This window comes from Bufo gargarizans, chromosome 1, assembly GCF_014858855.1.
Source record: "Bufo gargarizans isolate SCDJY-AF-19 chromosome 1, ASM1485885v1, whole genome shotgun sequence".
NCBI classification, from domain to species: Eukaryota; Metazoa; Chordata; class Amphibia; order Anura; family Bufonidae; genus Bufo; species Bufo gargarizans.
In genome coordinates, this window is record NC_058080.1 from 153688797 (window position 1) to 153711210 (window position 22414).

Below are 22414 nucleotides of genomic sequence, written 5' to 3' on the forward strand. Positions count from 1 at the left end.
CACTGATCTGACACACCAGCTGATGGTAACACCATGCAGTACTTATACTACAGACTGCTGGGAACTTTCTATTAAACTTCTAGCAGGAATAATGCCTCATTCACACGTCAGTGTTTTGGTCATTGATTTGGCTCAGTTATTTTAAGCCAGCTCTAAACACAGAACAGGTACAGATTCTTCCCTTATACCTTACGTCTATGGAGGCTCCACTTCTGGTTTTGGCTCAAAACCACTGATGGAAATCACTGAACAAAATACTGACGTGTGAATAGGGTGGCCACTGGCTTAACCCAAGAATGCTGGACCTCACTGGCCACGCCCCCAAATCGATAAACCATGCCCACAGGGGTTAAGCCACGCCCCACCCCCGTGAAGCTATGCCCCCATCACCGACCGGGGAAAAAATCGGGAGGAGGAGAGGGAAGAAGTTTCTGAGGGGAAGGCATGCAGGGGGCAGCCCGGGTGCTTCTCTCCCCCTCAGTCAGCCACAGGGAGCCATGTCTGCGGCTCTAGTGACTGACTGGGGGTGATAGAAGCCTCAGTCAGTTGCTGCAGCTCACGCTCAGACAGCACAGTGCTGCTGTCTGAGACGTGAGCTACTGAAAAGGTGGACATCCCTGTGTCCGTCCGTCGGGAGGACAGGGAGCCAGAAAACCGGACTGTCCTGCCTAAAACTGGACGTCTGGCCCCCCTATGTGTGAATGAGGCTTATTATAGGAATGGCACAGCACTGAATTGTAAGAATAGCTGATCTAGAATTATTATTACATGGGAAGTGCAAGTAGTTACTAAAACAGACATGTCAGCAAAGGTGACAGGTCCTCTTTAAAGGACTCCCAGCACCCCCTATTCTCAGAACTCCCAGCACCCCCTATTTTCAGGACTCCCAGCACCCCCTATTCTCAGGACTCCCAGCACACCCTATTCTCAGGACTCCCAGCACCCCCCATTCTCAGGACTCCCAGCACACCCTATTCTCAGGACTCCCAGCACCCCCTATTCTCAGGACTCTTAGCATACCCTATTCTCAGGACTCCCAGCACACCCTATTCTCAGGACTCCCAGCACCCCCTATTCTCAGGACTCCCAGCACCCCCTATTCTCAGGACTCCCAGCACCCCCTATTCTCAGGACTCCCAGCACCCCCTATTCTCAGGACTCCCAGCACCCCCTATTCTCAGGACTCCTAGCACACCCTATTCTCAGGACTTCCAGCACCCCCTATTCTCAGGACTCCTAGCACACCCTATTCTCAGGACTCCCAGCACCCCCTATTTTCAGGACTCCCAGCACCCCCTATTCTCAGGACTCCCAGCACACCCTATTCTCAGGACTCCCAGCACCCCCTATTCTCAGGACTCTTAGCATACCCTATTCTCAGGACTCCCAGCACACCCTATTCTCAGGACTCCCAGCACCCCCTATTCTCAGGACTCCCAGCACCCCCTATTCTCAGGACTCCCAGCACCCCCTATTCTCAGGACTCCCAGCACCCCCTATTCTCAGGACTCCCAGCACCCCCTATTCTCAGGACTCCTAGCACACCCTATTCTCAGGACTTCCAGCACCCCCTATTCTCAGGACTCCTAGCACACCCTATTCTCAGGACTCCCAGCACCCCCTATTTTCAGGACTCCCAGCACCCCCTATTCTCAGGACTCCCAGCACACCCTATTCTCAGGACTCCCAGCACCCCCCATTCTCAGGACTCCCAGCACCCCCTATTCTCAGAACTCCCAGCACCCCCTATTTTCAGGACTCCCAGCACCCCCTATTCTCAGGACTCCCAGCACACCCTATTCTCAGGACTCCCAGCACCCCCCATTCTCATGACTCCCAGCACACCCTATTCTCAGGACTCCCAGCACCCCCTATTCTCAGGACTCCTAGCATACCCTATTCTCAGGACTCCCAGCACACCCTATTCTCAGGACTCCCAGCACCCCCTATTCTCAGGACTCCCAGCACCCCCTATTCTCAGGACTCCCAGCACCCCCTATTCTCAGGACTCCCAGCACCCCCTATTCTCAGGACTCCCAGCACCCCCTATTCTCAGGACTCCTAGCACACCCTATTCTCAGGACTCCTAGCACCCCCTATTCTCAGGACTCCTAGCACACCCCATTCTCAGGACTCCCAGCACCCCCTATTCTCAGGACTCCCAGCACACCCTATTCTCAGGACTCCTAGCATCCCCTATTCTCAGGACTCCTAGCACCCCCTATTCTCAGGACTCCTAGCACACCCTATTCTCAGGACTCCTAGCACACCCTATTCTCAGGACTCCTAGCACCCCCTATTCTCAGGACTCCCAGCACCCCCTATTCTCAGGACTCCCAGCACCCCCTATTCTCAGGACTCCTAGCACACCCTATTTTCAGGACTCCCAGCACACCTACCAATTAGCTGTATGAAGAGGCCGTAGAGCCGCAATACCCAGCACAGCCACTATACAAAGTATGGCGCTGTGTTTTCAAAGATGCAAGCTCTCTCAGGAGCACTGAGGCCTCCTCCAACAGCTGAGTGGCTTGGGTGCCTGGAATCGGACATCCCCCCAGATATTGATGACCTACCCTGAGTATACATTATCAATATGTAAATCCTGGAGCACCCCTTTAATCGGCAGATTTATTAATGCAGGTCATCCAGTTATCTGGCATAAAGTATATTTAAAATATGTTTTTTTTTAGGGCCACTCCCCTACAGTACATATAAATGGGTGGGGTTTCTGAATCAAGCAAATCACAACTCTTATAGGAATAATTCCCAACACTTTTCTAACTAGAAGCAATTACAATATGGATGAGGGAGCTCACCGGAATACAGCTCAGCCTGCTATACCACCTAGCGGTTCTATTGCAATAAATGGCCGGCTCTATATTAAAAGTATGTGTCCATTTATTTTTCTAATCCCTTTAAAATGATATATAATATACATGAAATAATATACCATACATAAACCACAAAAATCCCTTTGTACTTAATTTAAAAAAAATCTTAAGACAATAAAAAATAGCCTTAGAATAATTAAATATTGTACATATAATCACTAACATTAAATATAGTCACGGTCCCCCACACACTGTTTTGAAATATTTGTGTTCCACAGCAATATTATGAGAGTCAGCAAGTTATCCGATTGTTGTTAACTTGCTGAAATGTTGTGTTATTCATTATTTTAGCCCAGTCTTGTTATAGCTGCTTTAGACATCATCCAGTTGTAATTATGTAGTATTGTCAGGGCCGGTGCTACCATAAGGCAGAACAAGCGGCTACCTTAGGGCGCACCCTGGGGGAGGGGGGAAAAATGTGACATTAAGGGGGAGAAATGTGACATGGAGGGCTGATGTGACATAGGGGGTGATTTTACATGGAGGGGGAGAAATGTTACATGTGGGGCTGATGGCTTACATGGGGGCATTATGGCTGACATGGGGGGCTGATGGATGGGGGCTGATGTCTGACATGGGGGTCTGATTTGAGGTCTGATTAACATTGGGGTCTGATTGCTGGTCTGACTTGAGGTGTAATGGAAAATATTTTTTTCTTATTATCCTCCTCTAAAACCTAGGTGTGTCTTAGAGGGCGAAAAATACGGTCCTCAAACCAGCGATTGTCTGAACCAGAGAGAAGATACCAGGACCACACAGAGGAGAAGCCAGCTGCTGCAGGTGAGCTGCGAGGGGGGAGGGGGGGGGCGCCAAAATGTGGCTTTGCTTGTGTTGGCAAAAATCTTTGCACCGGCCCTGAGTATTGTGGATGCTACTTAGTAGCTTAGTTCCATATATATCATCCAGTTGTAATGATGTAGTATTGCGGATGCTACTTAGCTTAGTTCCATATATATCATCCAGTTGTAATGATGTAGTATTGCGGATGCTACTTAGTTGCTCAGTTCCACAGATAACATAATTGTCATGCGTTCAAATCGGGTGAGATACGATGTTGTCTGCTTTACCCGAGTTCCGATGTATTAGTTGATATGTCTAATAGCGGTCAATACATACGTGTTTTTTCTCATATGTATCCATCTACTTCTCAGACCCCTTGTTCCCACGCTCTGTGCGCGCGCTGGTGCCGGCACCTATTGCCTAGCACATGCGGGTTAGAGGCTTTGAGACCCTGACTGTGCTCCATCAGGCATGAATTGCTTCTTAGTTCTTGCGCTCTGTGTATATTGCTGCGTTTCTCTATTCTCCAATCTGGACAATAGATGAACACAGCATGAATCCTTTATAAATCCTCTAATTGTCTGATAAATGTTATTAGAAATTACTTTAAGGTGTTGTCAAAAAAATAAACAGCCTTTTACAAACTTTCCTTCCCAGCCTGCTCCGATCCAGCGCCCCATCCTCCTCTGAGGGCTGCAGCCTGTGATGTAATATTAAGGTTTCAGTGGTGATGTCCTGTATACTGCAGCGGCCAATCACTTGCCTCAGTGGTCACATGTGGTACACTGCTGCAGCCAGTGATTGGCTGCAGTGGTAGACAGGACATCACAGCTGCAACCACAATATAACATCACTGGGAAGAGAATAGAGCACTGGCATAGAGCAGGGATAGAAGACCTCTGTCACATGTCAGTGAATCACGGACATGTGCTGTGCATGGTCTCCATGGACAACTCATGTATCCGTTGACTTTCATGTGTGTATTCACACATCAGTGGTTTCTCAAGGACCATGGGTCCGTGGTGACACCGTGGAAACATGCCCTCATTTTGTCCATGATTACGGATCCCTCATGCACAATACAGTCAATGGCTATTTGAAAACCACGGAAACAACACGGAGATGCCACAGATCTTTGCCAGGATATGCCCTGAAATTTCATTTTCAGCCTAGCAGTGTCCATGGAACACAGATAACACAGAGAGGGACAAAAAACGGACACACAAACCAAACATGGACTCTTCACAGACATCTTCACACTGACCATCTTGTCATCAAGGCCTAGTTTTTTTTTGTAGTATTTTTAATTAGTGAAATAAAAAGCAGCCTTTAATCGGTTTATAGGCGGTTAATGGTAACCGTGTAATTGTGACGTGTATTGGGAAATCCGTGAAAGCACAACGTATACACAATATCGCCACCGAACTGTTTTGTGGAACCCTTTTTTATTTTAGAGAAAAATCATGAAGTCTGGATTCGATTCAGACAATAGGTTATGGATCTCCACATGTGGAATAAACAGCCAGCAGACACACAAAGGATGATGGGAGTTCTCATTCTACAACAGCTGGCAAGCCACAGCAGGCAGGACAACAAAGCAGTATAAAACACCAGGACAGATCTATAAAAGTGAAAATGGATTGTTCAAGAACCTGCAGCGTCCATCATCCTATAATCTCGCTGCTCAAACTGTTGCAAAGCCTGCCCCCCCCCCCTTTTGTTTCTTGTTTACGTACCCCCCCAGCAACGAATAGGTTAATGTTGCAATTAGACTTTCCATTGTGCCCCATACAGTGCAGGCAGATCGGGTAGCACTGCGTCCTGCATTGTCAGAGGCGTGCAGAGGTAATAAAAGTTTTCATTTCTTTCTCTCCACCCTAAAGAGAGCCTCTCGTTCTTTCCCAGCTCATGAAGTCCTCTCCCTGCCCCCACTCGCTGGGACCACAGCCAGCAGCAACCCCCACCACAGAGACCGGCCAACAAAGCTGTCTGCACCCCTCGTCCACCATGCTCTCTCTCAGGCCATGGCTTCCCCTTGTCACTGGAGGCATGTATGTTTCATTCTTCCTTTCCTCTCCCTCCAGGCTATCTCAGAAAAGTACAGCGCAATTTACACAATGACGTCTTATTGTGTCTGAGACAATCCTCCACTTTGTCACATAAAAGAGTGTTAGCTTTGCGGTCAACCCCTGCACTCCAGCGAACAGCCCAGCCCTTTCTGGGGTCACTGGCCATGCCAAAATTTTGAGGGTGCAGCATGGTGGCCTTGTATCCTTTCCTTCTTTCTTTTCGTTCCCCTCCCCCATGGCTCCTGGACAGACACATCGCCCTCCATGTGCTGGGGCCCAGGCTAGGAACCATTTTTTTTTTCTTGGCACAGTAAACTAAAGTGCGCTCTGTGTAAAATCGGCAGGAGCCATGTGGCCGCTGGAAGATTATAGCCCTCTGAACACAAAAGCAAACGCCTAGAATCCTATATCACAGAGGCTGCCAGGACTTGCTACTTCCACCCAGTCATATAGAAAGAAAGAACTAATACCTCTCTCTGTGCTTAACTCTTTTATTACCAGGCTGCCGGCTCCGTATCAGGCAAAAAAAGACTAAAGTTTAAAGAACGAACAGAATATGAAGGTCGACATATTGTTCTGCTCATAAACTCAGGCACTGCAAAGGGGTTCCTTCGCACCAGAAGACCCCAATAATTCTGGGAGCAGACCCTGTATACACAGGTGGGGACAGGTTGTAAAAAAAAGACAATCTACAGATGGAAGCGAAAAAGAGCGTCTTGTTCCCTGCAGCAAAAAAGCACTAAACTCAACATTACAGTCTCATAAATCAGGGGGAGAGAAGGACAAGGTCTCTGCTTCATAGACTCAGGTTTAAGACTCTGCAGAATTTGTCAGCCTGCTGCTACATTCCTTCCAGCAAGGTCACAGATATGGTGGGTCAGCAAGCAGCCCAGGGGCAACTAAATGGGCTGTCACTGGTATCAGTCACTTATTGGAACGGTTCTAGAGGATGCTCACTGCTGCGATGACTGCGGGCAGAAGTGTTCCTTCACGATGTCAACGGTTGCAGCCCATCGCCTCCTAATATCAAATTAATCAAAGCTCACCACTTTGCAAGGAATGTAAGAAAGTTGGTAGAACTTCCTTGGAGTGTCTAGAAGATTGTGATAGAGGATATATATGTAGGCACCTGAATCATTGCTCCTAGGAGGTATGCCCCCCCCCACCCAGAGAGTCTTAGGGCATGGCCACATGGTCAGGTTTCCTGATGCAGTTTTGGAAGTCAAAAACAAGAGTGAATTATAAAAGGTGAGAAAGTATAAAGGACTGATAAGACTTCTCTTCTTTCTTTTTTTATCCACTCCTAACTTTGGCTTCTAAAACTGCATGCAGAAACGTGACCATGTGGCCGTACCCTTACAGGGAACTTTCCTTCTCCAGACAGAACAGGCGTTATCTCAGCAACCTTCCAAGGAAGGATAGCACAAACATTGGCAAAGACTTTTAGAGAATTCAGGGATCGGATGTGCCCGGCTGATGTGATTTGAAGTTTTACATAGTTGTTAAGGTTGGAGAAAGACACAGGTCCATCAAGTCCAACCTAAAATCCTACGGGGTTGATCCAGAAGAAGGCAAAAAACCTCTGTGTGGTGGGTGCCAGTTGCCCTACTTTTTCTTTAAGATTTGATCACTGTTAGAACTGTTGAGCTTACCGGTTGTTATACATTGTTATAGAGGATCCTAAGTACAAGAATTCACAAAGTTTTGTCATCTTTTTCTCATCTGAACTTTGACTTAAGATGATATTGTTGTGATGGTTACAGCTTTGACAAAGAAAACCCTCCTGCCTGCCTAGTCTACATAGTAATAAATATCTAAATCCCATCAATGCTGGTCAATTACTGGTCCAACGCAAGTGATAATTAGTGGTAATCGGTCAGTGTAAGAAAGGGCAAAAACAAATATAGTGTAATAATAGTGGTCATCCAGTGGAAAGATGTACATAAAGGTGACAATTCCTTTCATTAATGATGGTAAGTTCTGCTAATGTTGCAATTCATTTTTTGTATCCAATCGGTAAAGGATTTTTATTCTGCCTTCAAGATATCTGCTGGATAAGGTGATTGGTCATTCCGCCCGTGGTCGCTCCAAACTTTAATAACATCTTTCTAGAGAGCAGATACCCAGGGAACCTCAAGACAAAGACAAGCCTCTGGTTCCTTATAAGGAGCAGTGAGCTGGCACATTATGAATGATCACTCACAGTTTGCCTGGTGGAGAAGGGGGAATATATCTTAATTATTAACCGTCAGACTCTGTGCTATCTGCTGCCTTGTGGGAACTATCCCCAGCCTGTTGTGTGTGCATGCAGAAGTTACAGGGCAGCCTCTGCTCAACCACTGGACCTCAAAACCGGATCGTTAACGCAGAAGTACCGCATTCACACAAAGTTATTCCAGTTCTGCACTTACCTGACTACTAGTTAGGTCCTATCTCCTTTAGTCCGAGCTAGAATACAAAACTCCATGGGGACTCTTCTCACCTCTTCTTTTTCTTTCTCAACATATCCAAAGCCAAAAGAAGCAACAAGTCCTACAACAATCCGCAATCCTGGATCATGGTGCCTCCAGATGCTCCGTACTAGGGGGAGACTCCTTTGTAGCAAGAATGGTGGGTAACCTCTGGGTAGTTAGGACATGTCCCAGCAGAGCACAAGTGATTGAAGTTGTGTAGAGAGTGCGGTGCTCCCTATGCCTGCCTCTCCTGCACTGGGACAAGGCTCACAGGAGAGCTGCTGACATCATATCCTTCTCCTCCCCCACTTTTGTGGACTTAGGATAAACTGGAAATTTCAAGGGGGGAGCTAAAAGGTGCTGCTGCAGCCTGTGTGTCCAGTACTGGAACTGCTGCTGCACTTCTGTCTACACAGGCAGGAAAATGTAATGGGAACCACTTCCACGGGAGAAGTCATTATTAGACCAATCTGTTACAATAAAACAAACGCACCTCTGTGTATTTACTGGAAATACAAGCGCAAAATATGGATTTTTGAACTAGAGGGGAACATTTGGTGTAAATGAAGACTTAGATGCCCATAGCAACTAATCAGAGTCCACCTTTCATTTACCAAAGAAGCGCTGAAAAATGAGAGATGGAATCTGATTGGTTGCTATGGGCTATCATTTACACAAGTTTTCATAACTCTCCCCCTATGTTCTTTAGAATTAAAAAGGGACTAGTTCCCACAAGTCAGGGCCGTCACTTGCAAATGACAGCACTAAAACTTTCACTTTTCAATCTCATTTTATATACTCAAGCTGACAGAACAAGCAATCTATGACAGGTTTAGACTGTCTCTAAGGGTCCATTCACATGTCCGTAAGTGCGGATCCGCAAAATACAGACACCTGCAATGTGCGATCCGCAATTTGCGGACCCCACATCACAGACACTATAATAGAAAATGTCAATGGGGCCGGAACGGAATTGCTGATCCTGAAAAAACGGATCCCGAAAAAACGGATGTGGATCCCAAAAATGCGGATGTGGATCCCGGAAATGCGGATTCCCATCCGTTCCAGCCCCATTGAAAGTGAATGGGTCCGCAAATTGCGGAACGAATGCGGACCCAAATTACGGACGTGCGAATGGATCCTTAGGGTCCAGTCACACGTCTGTAAGTGTTTTAGTGGATCCGAAAATTGCGGATCCGCAAAACACGGACACCTGCCATGTGCGATCCGCAATTTGCGGACCGCACATCACAGACACTATAATAGAAAATGCCTTTTCTGGTCCTCAATTGCGGACAAGAATAGGACATGTTCTATTTTTTTCAGGAACGGAATTGCGGATCTCAAAAAAAGGGATGCGGATCCCGAAAATGTGGATCCCGGAAATGCGGATTCGCATTCGTTCCAGCCCCATTGAAAGTGAATGGGTCTGCAAATTGCGGAACGAATGCGGACCAAAATTATGGACGTGTGAATGGACCCTAAGGCTATTTTCACACAGCAGATTGGGACAGTAAAGTGTCCTGCGGCAGAAGCTGCAAAATGTTTCCACTTTCAATGCTGAGGACCCACTTGTGGTTTTAAAAATCTGCAGAATGTTAATTGTTTGTGCGATTCCGCATCTTCTGTAGAATGGTATTTCCCGTAGACTTCAATGGGGTTGTTAACATAAACAGAACAAACGCGCAAAAGTCAACAATAAAAAATGCACCAAAACCGTGATAAATAGTGCAGATTTATGTATATATACAGTATATTTGTGTGCAGTTTTGATGCAGATTTAATGCAGATTTAATGCACATTAATCTGCCCCTTCATTGCTCCTCGTCTCTAGAAGAACAAATACTTCATTTGTTTACATTAAAGGGGTTCTCCGGGCTTTTAACATTGATGACCTATCTTCAGGTCCTGTATGAGGAGATGGCGCTGGCACGGTGCACGTGCCGTCTCCATTCTCTCTTCCTGTTCGCTGCTGCTTTGCCATAGACATAGCAGCAGCAGGAAGAGAGTCGAGAGACAGCAAGTGCACAGTGCATGTGCCTTCTCCTCATACGGACCCCCACCGACGATCTTTTATTGATGACTTATCCTGAGGATAGGTCATCATTTATAAAAGCCCTAAGAGTTCCCCAGGGCATACATCTTTTGTAAAAATGGCCAGGATGGAGTAAAACTAGAAGACCATCATTATGCTCCTCACCGATGCCTCACTACTTTCGTTCCGATGCCACTCAGGTGCTCTTCACTTACTGGTTCTGGCTCGACACACAGGAAATGGTTGGAAGTGCCCACTCATATCATCACTGGCAGAGGTGGGTCATTTCTGTGACCATTGATGTTTGATTTTGTAATAATTCATATTCTAGTTACTGAGCTTTGATTTCAGTCAGCCTTTTTTTTTATCTTTAATGTCTAGTGCACAAGTCTGTTTTCCTGATGGGTTATGTTAAATCTGACAGAAATAATGTGCCATATTCCACTGGGTGTTGTATTATAGAGGCATTATATCAACGTAATTTAGTGTTGTACCAAAGAACCAAGTGGCCTACTGAATGTGAGGACTACAACTAACGCAGCATTTATTGGGGCTCTGTATAAGGCTTGGTTCAAATTTGCCTCGTAGACTACTGCAAATTTAGTCATTAAACTTGTGGTCAACTGGAGCCATTTTGCTTCCTAATTTCAAGTTCTTCATCCTGGCACTCCTGCAATGTCTAACAATGTGCAATTCTGAGACAAAATCCTTCTAAGCAAGAACTAGAAATAAAAAGAAAAATGTTCTGCACAGACCATAAAGGACAAATATTCAGCCTGGTGTCTTCTCATCTGCTTCCATCCTACCCTAACGTGAATGCCTACATTGAGGTTAGATAGTGGATTTCCACCCACTATGTAAAAACTACCCAAACCCTCACATATGCTTGTGTTACAAAGGCCCAGGGTGTTGTATAGATTGTATACAGGTTGTGATGTAAAACTTGATTCATGATGACAGCTCCACTCTGAATACACTGACCTATTAACTGTGTCAGCGGCATCACATACTAAAAAAGGTCCACATGTATTTAAGTTCTAAGGGTAATGTTAATGCAGGTTCAAAGGGCAAATGCAAAGACCATGTGGAGCTTTTTTTCAAGGAGTTACAACTATATACGTTTTAGTACATTTCATCAGACTGTAAATTCAAGGGGTTGTGTACTTTAACAAGCCCGTCTCTTATTACTGGTCAAATTCCTAAAAGCTTGGAGTACCCACTCAGTTATTTTCAGGTGGGACCCCCAAGTGGTGATTACCGATTTTGAACAAGTAGCTCAGGGTTTGGGTGTTTCATCAATGGGTCTCTTGCTTTTGAGAGAAAGGTAGTACTGTATATAGTGTACTGTATATCTATGTGGTCCTAACTGAGGATGCATAAGTAGAAACATGGTGGGTGGCAAGTTTGAGGGTTTTGGCTGCTGAATGTATACATGAACTGCCAACCAGTGATGGATATAATTAGTCGGGGTGTTAAAGGGACCCTGTCATCAATTTTATGCTGACCTCACTGAGGGCAGCATAAATTAGTGACAGAAATGCTGATTTCAGCGGTGTGTCACTCATGAGCTAAAAGTCAGTGGTTGCCAAGAACCAGCATCATAATCATTGCAGCCCAGGCCTTGAAAAAGAGTCAAATCTACTTGAGAAGAGTCCTGGTTATCCATAATCTCCTGCTCTCTCACCCATCTGCTGATGATTGGCAGTTCTCTCCTAGAGAGAAAGCGAGAAAACTAGGTAGAAGACTGTCAGTCATCAGCAGGTGGGCAGGAGAGCAGGAATTCATGAATAACCAGGACTCTTCTCAGTAGAGTAGTTAGTATGGGCAGCAAAAAGTTGATGACAGGTTCCCTTTAAGGTTCTTGTGGGGGTGTTGATTTCTTCATTTTTATCATCTTATCATCTGTTTTATGTCATCAATACTGCTCGGTGCTCTTTTTATTTGAAATAGACCCTACTGTGGTATAAATTTGGTTTAGTAGAACTCATGGGGGAAAGGGGGTTGTTGTGGCCTACTGCTCAAAAGCCCTAAAGGGTTTTTCTAGGCTCCTGATATTGATGATGTATCTTCAGGCTAGGTCATCACTATCCAATTGGAGGGAGTCCAACACCCCACACGTCCACCTATCAGTCGTTCCCTGCAGCCTCTGGCTCCATACTTGCACTTTGAATAGAAACGGAAGCACAGCTCTGTTTAGTGTAGTGTCCATGCTGGCTTACTGCAGCACAACTCTCATTCATTTCAATAGTACTGTAGCTGAGCTGCAGTACCCCGGCACGACCATTACAATCTGAATGGAGAAGTACTTACGACTCCATTCAAAGTGCTAGTTCCAGTGCAGAGAACAGTTGATTGGTGGGTATGTGTGGTTTTGGACCCAACCGATTGGATATTAATGACTTATCCTGAGGATATGTCATCAAAATCAAGAGCTTGTAAAACTTCTTTTTTCTGGGTACCCCAACTATAATGCATGATTTATACAACTGGTCTCCTCATATAGGGCTGACAAACCTATTGACATCATATGGCTTTAAAAACCTAGTTTGATTGCACCCTGTGAACAGCCATGTAGTTAGGGTATGACCAAGTGGTGTAGCCAATGGCTGCATGATTTAGCGACAGAATTGTGCCTAATTTGGTCTTACCATTACTCTCCTGCCTATATATTTCCACTCATCCAAAATCATATAATATTCAATGTAGTACTGTACATCCTCTTTTGTATATTCTGAAATATCCGTGTTCCATTACAGCTTAATATTACGTAAATTTATGTAAATCTCACATTTGTCTACAGGCACACTCACTCTGCGCTTAGATGACTCTGCTCCTAGTGCTGACAGATGTAACATGTCCTCTTCCTCCCAGATAAACTGGAGGATTTTCTGCAAGTAACTTCTCCAGAAAAGTAGATAATCCCACTCTACAAAGGCCATTTATCAGGGGTCTGAGAAAACACACCAACATTTATCTAGCACTCCAAACCATGTCCATAAATAGTCATTTACCATAACAGAAGGAGATTATGGAAGTCTGTGATTTAAAGAGCCCGAGTCCTGCAGGCAGAGAGGTCTTCCTACAGGTTTAAATTAGCAGCACAGGTTAACACAGGTCTTGGCCACAGACCTTTTGTAAATAGCTCCCAAGGGTTATGGTGGCACTTAAGTCACTGGAGGTGAGTGGGCAAATCATCAGTAAATATATCTGACACTTGAGAAGGACTGTGCTCTGACTCTGAAGTCTCAGAAGACTTTCATAAATTGAACCAGCAAATGTCTTTTCCAGCTGGACTTTGAAGTCACTTGTTGTAAACTTGGTCTTTAAACAACCTAAACAGGGCTGTCATCTGAAGTAGCTGGGCCCCATCCAGACAATGTCCATCTTGGACACCACTGTATACATTTAGTGCACACCAACCATCTCCAGAATGAAGATTATTTTTCCTATTTACCACATACAGTCACCAACGGATCTGTAGGTCCCATACCACCTATCTGGTGAATTGCTGAGGAAGGGGCAAACAGATAATTGAGGCTTGCGCAGGTTCAATTCAACACTATCTTTGAATATACATATGACTTGTGATAGTAATACTGCCTGTACCGCTCCAGCGATGCGCCTGCCTGACCCAAATATGTAAGAGTGATTAAACAATAATGCGAGGCTGGCAAATTAGATTTTATTTGATTAGAGATGTAGGTTTCAGTTGGGTGACCTTACAAGCAAATTACACAAGCAGCAATTCTCTAACATACATTTATGATGGGAACAGCACAAACATCCATTGTCCTGCCAACCGTTAGGCAGAATGCAAACTGGAATTTACAGGAGGAATGGCAATTTAGATACCAATATAGGAAAGGGTTCTTTACAGTTAGAGTAGTCACACTATGGATTGCCCTACTCACAGCAATGGCAAATATGAATCTGTCACCAGCGACTTCCCTATCCAACTGTCAGCACAGACCCACCCCTGATTAAAATGCAAATTAGGCCTTGCTGCACCCAAGCTCCACTCATTTCTATGTCTAGACCCTACCTCGCTGCTTTGATTGACATGGGCAGGAAGTGACAAAGCATTTTAAAAAATCCTGCATGTAAGACTTTTTGTCTTCTGGTTTTTGATGCAATCTGCGAAGGAGGCCATGAATGGAGCTTCTGAAGAAGATGTAAACTTAGCCTAACAGCACAACACAGAGTTCTAGGAAAAAACACGTAGTGAAGGACTTATTTTGGCCATTATAATGCCCATCAATGTTGTCCCGGTCTTTCTCCAGGCCATGCATAATTACTATGGAGAATTATCAGCACTTTTGCAGTCTGCCTCACAGTTTCTGCTCTTGCTGTGTGTCACTCTTTACTATAGTTCTGACATTCTGTTCATGAACCATGAGGATCAGGATGGAAAATAAGAAAGGTCCTTCCAGATAAGATAATGTTAAAAACTGTGCTGTACGGTATGGGATTGGGGGTGGACAGAAAGAAACTTGAATGCAAACAGATACTGTTGAGAACACATTTCGAACAGCAATGAGACTGCTGGGAGGAGGATGGAAGTGGTAGTGATGGCGTCTCTATTTCAACACACTTTACTGTGCTATTTTGGAAAGTCGGAGTGCTGGTCACATGACAGAGTTCAGGATCAGAGGGGAGGTTATATCTCGCAAATGCAGGCACTAGTAAGAAAATTGTCTTCAATACATTTGACCTCATCTTCCTTTCTAAGGCTACTTTCAAACCTGCAGTGTAAGGCTCCGGTATGGCTGTTCTGGCAGACAAGTGGAGTATCGGCCGGACACAAGCATGCAGGCAGTGGTTTGTGTCCAGCCGGTTCTCGGCTTGTCTGCTGGAATGCGTATGGATCTCCACCCGACCCCATTATACTTAATAAGGCCTGCGGATATTCCGTCCACATCCGGCAGCACCGGAACCAGTGAATTCCAGCAGGCTGTTCTCTGCCGGAACAGCCTGCCGGAATTCAAACCGGAGATGTGAAAGTAGCCTAATAGGTCAGGGAATAAAAGTTTTTGTGGGAGTGCTTACCTATAATGATATCACCTCCTTTGCTTAGTTGCAAAGCAAGTATGAGCTACCGCCAACTGAAATATTCTGCTATCTCCAACTGAAACACTTTGTCAGCTCTATTCTTAGATACACATCCATTCCTCTGTCCGGGACCACTTTTGAGACTTATTGTCTACATTATCCCCAAGCTAGAGGCCTCATCTCTGCAATATATGCAGATCTCACCTGTAATTCAAACGGAACACGCCCTTCCTATGTTTCTAAGTGGGAAGCTGATATCGGCTCAATGCTACCTGATGCCAAATGGACACAAATCTGGGAAGCGACACACAAGAGTGCCCTGAATACTCTAATGTTAGAAACCTACTAAAAAAGAACCACTTCATTGTTACCTAATCCCCTCCCGTATAGTTCATGCAGTACCAGGCTCCAACATGCTTTAGGGGTTGCCCCTCACCAGGTGATATGTTACATGTCTGGTGGGATTGTCTGAGAGTGAAGAGATCATGGATACGGGTGTACAACCTTGTTCATTCAGTGACAAGTTTTAACATAATAAAAGATCCCTGGGAAGTACTACTCAATAAAAAGATCCCAGAAATCACTGCACACACAAAATGATTTTTTTCTTTTTGGCCGTGAAACAGACAATAGCAGCGGCTTGGAAGAAATTGTCCCTAGACTTTTCAGCAGTCAAGCGCAGGCTGCACTTCTACATGATAAACGAGTAACTAACTGCGATCATCATGGACTAGCAAGACCAGTACTGGAGATCTGGAAACCCTGATTTGACTATTCTCTTCAGGATCATTCTTGTACTTCCCTTCTCTCTACTAAGGACCCGGTTTCCTGTGGGTCCTGTTGTGTCTGGTCAGGGCTCGCCCATCTGTCCGACCTTCTTCTCTTTTCTGTTGCTTGTTGCCGAGTTCCCTAAGGTCAATGCCCACAAGCAGGAGTGGAGCCCCTGCTCCCCCCCCACTACCCTTCCCCTTTTTTCCTAGTACATCATTAGTCTATATCTTCTTTATTGTTAGTTCCTTTTCCAAATCCAGGGAGTTATTTTCATTGCTTGATTGGAGTCGGGGAGGAATTTTTTTGTCTTGCACCTCATAGAGTTTTTTGTTTGCCTTACTTTGGATCAACTTGCAGGGCAACAGGCTGAACTGAAAGGATGGATGTATTTTTTCAGCCTTATAAACTATGTTACTATGTTAAATGCTTCTACCCTACTTTTAATCAGTTGGCCCAGAAGGCCTTATCTATGCAGAAAGGTTATACCTTACATTATTTTACAGGAACGATGTAATAACGATGAATATGCTTTTTATTTTTCTTGTGTAGACCTCAATTATCCATAGAACATTGCTTATGCTGTAACCCTGCGTTAAACATTTCAAAAAAATCAAAAAAAAAACTATTTGTATTAAAAAAAATGTTTGTGGGAGTGCTTTTCTAACCTTTAGCAGCGATCCACTGCATCACTGCAATATAGCGTGGCCAAGTATTTTTCATATAGACAGTTCCTGTAGTGGGATGACAGAAGATCTGCAGACTCTACAGAGGATGAGGATTGCACTATATTTCCATAGTAACATCTATTAAGTTTACAAAACAGAAGATCTCGCACTTGGTGCAGACATTCCTACATGTTTTCCGCAGCAGAACTATGTTTAATATAGTAGGAGAACTACACCATCATTTTGTTTAGATGCCAGTGATAGAAACCTGGCCAACTGCAGATTTAGTACCAAGCACATTAATATTTTGCTGTAAACTGATGTGCTATCACTGCAATAATTACTGACATCATGACAGTGTAGCATCATCCAGCAAAACAACGCACCATAGCAAGGCAAGTTGTGGATTGAAATGTAACTGAAGGAATTCAGCCCAATACTAAGGCAGTGAATGAGTTTACTGACAATAGCACTATCCACTATTTTGCAGCAGGCATACTCTACCGCTATTGAAGAAAGTGGACCATGGTTTGGCACCAGGGCCTGCATGTAAGACCAAGACTAGAGATGAGCAAATTGATTCTTAAGAATCAAGATTCGACCTGAAATTTTAAAAAAATTCTGATTCATTAGAATCAGAATTTCTTGAGATTCAACTCAGGAGAATTTTTCATGAGAAAAAGAGAGAGAGAGAGAGATTTTCCAGACATTTAAAGAGGACCTGTCACCATTCCTGACATGCCTGTTTTAATTGTTCAGGTACACCCCCCAACTGGTTAACACCACTCTGTACACTTACTGCAGACTGCTAGGAATTCATTCATAACTTCTAGTAGAAATAATAAAGGAATGATACAACATAGAATCATAAGAATGGAAGCCCCAGAATTGTTAATACATGGGGAATGCAAGTAGTTACTAAACCAGACATGTCAGGAGAGTTGACAGGTCCTCTTTAAAGCACTTTTAATTTGGGTAGAATTGATTTGTTTCCGAATCAAATTGCATGGTCGATTCAGAGAAATCGGACCCAAAACTAAGTTAAGCTGTTCCATATAATCCAATGCTTTATGCAGCCTTACTGAATTTAAAGAAATAGGAAGAAGCACTTTGGGGAAAATAGCTGTTACACAATGGCCTGTTCATCCTTTCACACATTGTGTAATAAAAACACAGAAGTAGACATTTTGCTTTAATTAATAATAGTTGATAACTGATAAGAATATAGACAAAGAGTTGGAATGCCTGAGAAGACTGATATTGGGAACAAGGACCATGTGGGAACTGCTACTATGTGGAACCACCGTGGTAAGAACTATGCCATCAACCCTGGCTGCAATATGGGACCTGAAATGTTACCAGATTTTACAACAGGAGATTACTGATAACCAAAATAGAGACAACAGTTGGAACACCTGAGAAGAAAGAGGTTGGGGTCAAGGGCAACTTGGGAACTTCTCGCTAGAGTGTTGGTCAGCTACCTACTTTCTTAATAGCTGAGAAAGGTGAACACACCTCCATCACTCACAGTTAGATTGACCTGCTATCATGTGGAACCACAAGTAGTAAGAGCTATGCCTTCACCCCTGGCTGCATTGTGGGACCTGAAATTTTACCAGACTTTATGATAGGAGATGACTGATTACAAAAAAATAAGGACAAGAACTGGAACCCCTGAGAAGACTGGGTTTTGGGACACGGACCCTGGTGGAGCCCCTTTCTCAGAGTGGTTGTGCTAGGTACCTACTTTCTCTATAGTTGAGAAAAGAAATCACAACTTCATTGGTCATGGTGGGAGTGAAATGCTACCATGTGGAACCACCATGGTAACAGCTATATTCCCCCTTCCCCCTCATTATGGGACCTGACATTTTACTAGATTTTAGGACAGGAGATGACTGGTAATAAAAAATATAAGACAAGTTGAAACACATGAAAAGACCGAGTTTGGGGGACAATGACCACATGGGAGCACCTCCTAAAAGTAGTTGTGAAAGGTACCCACTTTAGCTACAGCTGAGAAAAGAGAACACATTTCCATCGGTCATGGTGGGAGTGAACTGCTACCATGTGAAACCACTGTGGTAAGACCTATGCCCTCGCCCCTGGCTGCATTATGGGACCTGAAATTTGACCAGAGTTTATGGTAATAGATAACTGATAACAAAAATATAGAGAAGAGTTAGAACATCTGAGAAGACCGAGGTTGGGGACAAGGACCACTGTTTCTACTCAATCCAACTGGACTTTGGTAAAGTGATAGACTTATATTAATTTTGATGCACTGACAGCCCAATAATGATGGCTGGTGGCCATTCACATTTCACTTGATAAACCTCCCAATGTCTACACTTTTATTGGAACATGCTGCAGCTCCCAGGAAAAGAAACTTGGCAGTAATATTACAAGAAGTATGGGAAGGAGATGGGAGCTGACAGGGACTGATGTGAATGGATTGTCTGTGCTGAAAGCATCAGTGCTAATGCCTAATAAATGCAGTTTTCTTTCTTCAGCATTCTTTGAAACTCAATGTGCTAGATATTTTAAAATGCAAAATAATCAGAATATGTTCCATTAGCTGCCATGTTGTGATGATGTCCTGCCCGCTGATCTTTCAGATTCTCAGTTGGATACAGCAAAAAAATAAATTACAACATTGTATCTCCCACTATACCGCTACTAAGGTGTCGTTCTCCCATAGAGAGAAGAGCTGCTACTAGTCCCCTCTTGATGAGATCTCAAACTGACTGCAGTCTATAACAGCCGGGAAAACACCAACGCTGTCTAAAATCCATCAATCAAATGTCTCGGAAATAAATGAAGAAGCACACATACCTCCTCAACACAGCATGGGCTTTAATCCTAGCATATGGGGTGCAGAGGTGTGAGTGTCACTTTAATACACATATAATTGGTTTTCAGATTTAACTTCAGCCCAGGCAGCAGCCGCTGTAAGCATTATGGCTTCCATGACAAACACATCATATGTTTCTTCTTAGATAGACCAGTAAGAAATCATTTCGGGCGAGGGTTAATCAGAGCACCTCTCAGGATGAGCTGCCCTTTCATGGATTGGAGTGCGAGGCATATTGTACATACTTATGTGAACAAAGGATCTTTGGTGTTGTGACTGGTTCTTACTGAAGCAACACAGCACTTCTTTGATGCCAATAAATGTTTCCTTATGCGCCGTTCTATCATACTTCAATGTTCAAACAAGGGCTTCATGAAAAATGCATCTCTTAATACACTACAGAATGTATTTTTCATAAGCATCAAGGAGGCATCAAGGAAATAAGAAAGAAATCCCATTCAATTAATCTAGATATCCTCTTCAATTATATTGGATGGCAATCTTAATTTAGATGGCCATGTTATGTGAAGGGGTTATTAATGTTCTCTGACAAAGGAACCGGTGGCAAATTCTTGCTCTCTGCAGGAATAGAAGGCCTAATGAATAATTAGATTAAAGAAGCAGATGGGTTTGGTTTATTTATTAATTTATTTATTTTCAATTAAAAAAATCTGCTCAATGGCATGTCTCTCCGAGAAAAAGATTTAACAGCCAGGCGCAGATCCGTGCAAATTCAGAAGATGCAGATTGGCAGCAGGTGGTCTGGAGGACTGGCATATGAGTTGTATGTTATTGGCATATGAGTTGTATGTTATTGGGTGCTAAGGGTGAATATAGCTGTGCACCAGGAGGATGGTTCCCTGTGCCCTCACCCCTGAGGAAGGAAAAGAAACCTCCCTATACAACTGCTTGCATAGACATATAGCTGTGGTTCACCTGATTAAAACACAGTTTCTCTTTTGTTGATCTGAGGCTCTGTTCCCGAGTTATGGTACTTTTTTTTAGTATGCAAATAAGGCCCATGGTGCAATGAGGGAGTCATCATTGCGCGTAATGCACCCAAGCTCTGATGCTTTTTGTGGCCAGCCCCTCCCTGCCTGTTTTGATTGACAGGGCCTAAAGAGTGGCAAAGCAACAAAGCAGGGGCTGGCCACAAAAAGCAGTGCAGCTTGGGTATAATAATAGCAATGGTGACGCCCTCATTGCACCAAAGGCAGAATTTTCATATAAAGAGAAAGTACCATAACTCAGGAATGGAGCCTCGGATCAACAAAACAAAACCAGCGTTTTAATCAGATGAACCACAGCTATGTGTCTATGCAAAGAGTTTGATAGGGAGGTCACTGGCGACAGATTAAATTAAAATCGGTCCTGGGACCCCACCTATGTCACCCTTGCATTATATGAAAGGACTTTAATCTTAATGCCATGTAATACTATATTTCCCCTGTAGGGAAAAGTTGTCTCTGGTCATTATTTTTACACAGATTTACTATGATGTTATATAATATAAAAATCCAAAATTTGTAAAATGCTAGAAAATTGCTAAATCAGTTATTCACTCACATCTCTACCTCTCACCTATGTCAATTGAAGTAGATAGGCTTTTCTACACCTGGGGCACAAATCTTAGCTTCCTAAATATCCTGGACAAGACAATACCTTACCTATTAGAGCATAGGGAGAATCTAAGAACTGTCCTCTGCTTGGGACCTCTTACTTTGAGCCAGAGTGGAGAGGCGCTAACAAAGGGAGCTTTCATACTGATGGACCTGGCTCAAGGTGGCTGTTAATTGCTAATATGTGGAACCACCGTTGTCAGAACTATGCCATCAAACCTGGCTGCATTATGGGACCTGAAATGTGACCAGATTTTATGAAAGGAGATTACTGATAACAAAAATATAGACAACAGTTGGAACACCTGAGAACGAGGTTGGGGACCAGGGCAACTTGGGAACTTCTCCTGAGAGTGGTTTTGTCAGGTACCCACTTTCTCTATAGCTGAGAAAAGTGAACACATTTCCATCGGTCACGGTGGGAGTGAACACCTACCATATGGAAACACTGTGGTAAGACCTATGCCCTTGCCCCTTGCTGGACCTGAAATTTTACCAGATTTTATGGTAGCAGATAACTGATAACAAGAATATAGACAAGCGTTGGGACACCTGAGAAGACTGAGGTTAGGGACAAGGAATGGAGAGGTGATAACAAAGAGCGCTTTCATACTGATGGACCTGGCCCATCTATGTATTGCATGGCCAGTTATTTATCTAAATGACAATATAACCTCCATGCAACATCCATTGTAGGGGAAATCTCTGGAGTGTCCACAGCTTCCCTTGACAATAAGAGCATGTGGCTGGGGGTTTCTGAAGCCAGACCCCAGGTGATCAGCTGCCAGTCAAGTTGGCCTTAACTGCAAAGCGGGTTATTTTCTTGTGAGAACCCTTTAACTACATTTGACAAGAATAAAGGTAGCTTTACATGTGCCAATTATTGTTAAATTGACCGAAACTGCACGATTATTGAGCCGTGTAAAAGCAATGAAAGATAGAGCGACAACTGGCAATCGGTAGATTTCTCGTGGGTTCGATTGTTTGTGTGGGCACAAAAATAATTGCTGGATGTAACTGCATGCACGATTAGAGAGGCACAAGATGTGCACGATAGTCAGCGTGTCTAAAAGGTTACTGTTGAACCATTCACTACACCAAGAAACGACTCGTTCATCACTCAATCGTACTGATCATCATCTCGTATAAAGGTAACTTAACAAGATGTTCTAGATGATCAGTAATAAAAAGTAAAAAAAGTAACTGTGTTGTGTAAGGAATGACACGT

The 22414-nt window shown here is 44.0% G+C and overlaps 1 protein-coding gene across 6 annotated transcripts in view; it reads right to left on the reverse strand.

Annotated features, from left to right (window-relative positions):
* The window catches only part of FAT1 (FAT atypical cadherin 1), a 241129-nt gene that overhangs the window by 195887 nt on the left and 22828 nt on the right, over window positions 1-22414 (reverse strand). For 3 of the 6 annotated variants that reach the window (XM_044299802.1, XM_044299775.1, XM_044299784.1), the window contains exon 1: window positions 8152-8453. The exons of 1 other annotated variant lie outside the window; for it this stretch is intronic. The gene's annotated coding sequence lies outside the window, so the exon portion shown is untranslated. Of the gene's footprint in view, window positions 1-8151; window positions 8455-22414 lie in introns of those variants that run through there. 2 more of the 6 variants (XM_044299794.1, XM_044299760.1) reach the window with 1 other exon arrangement.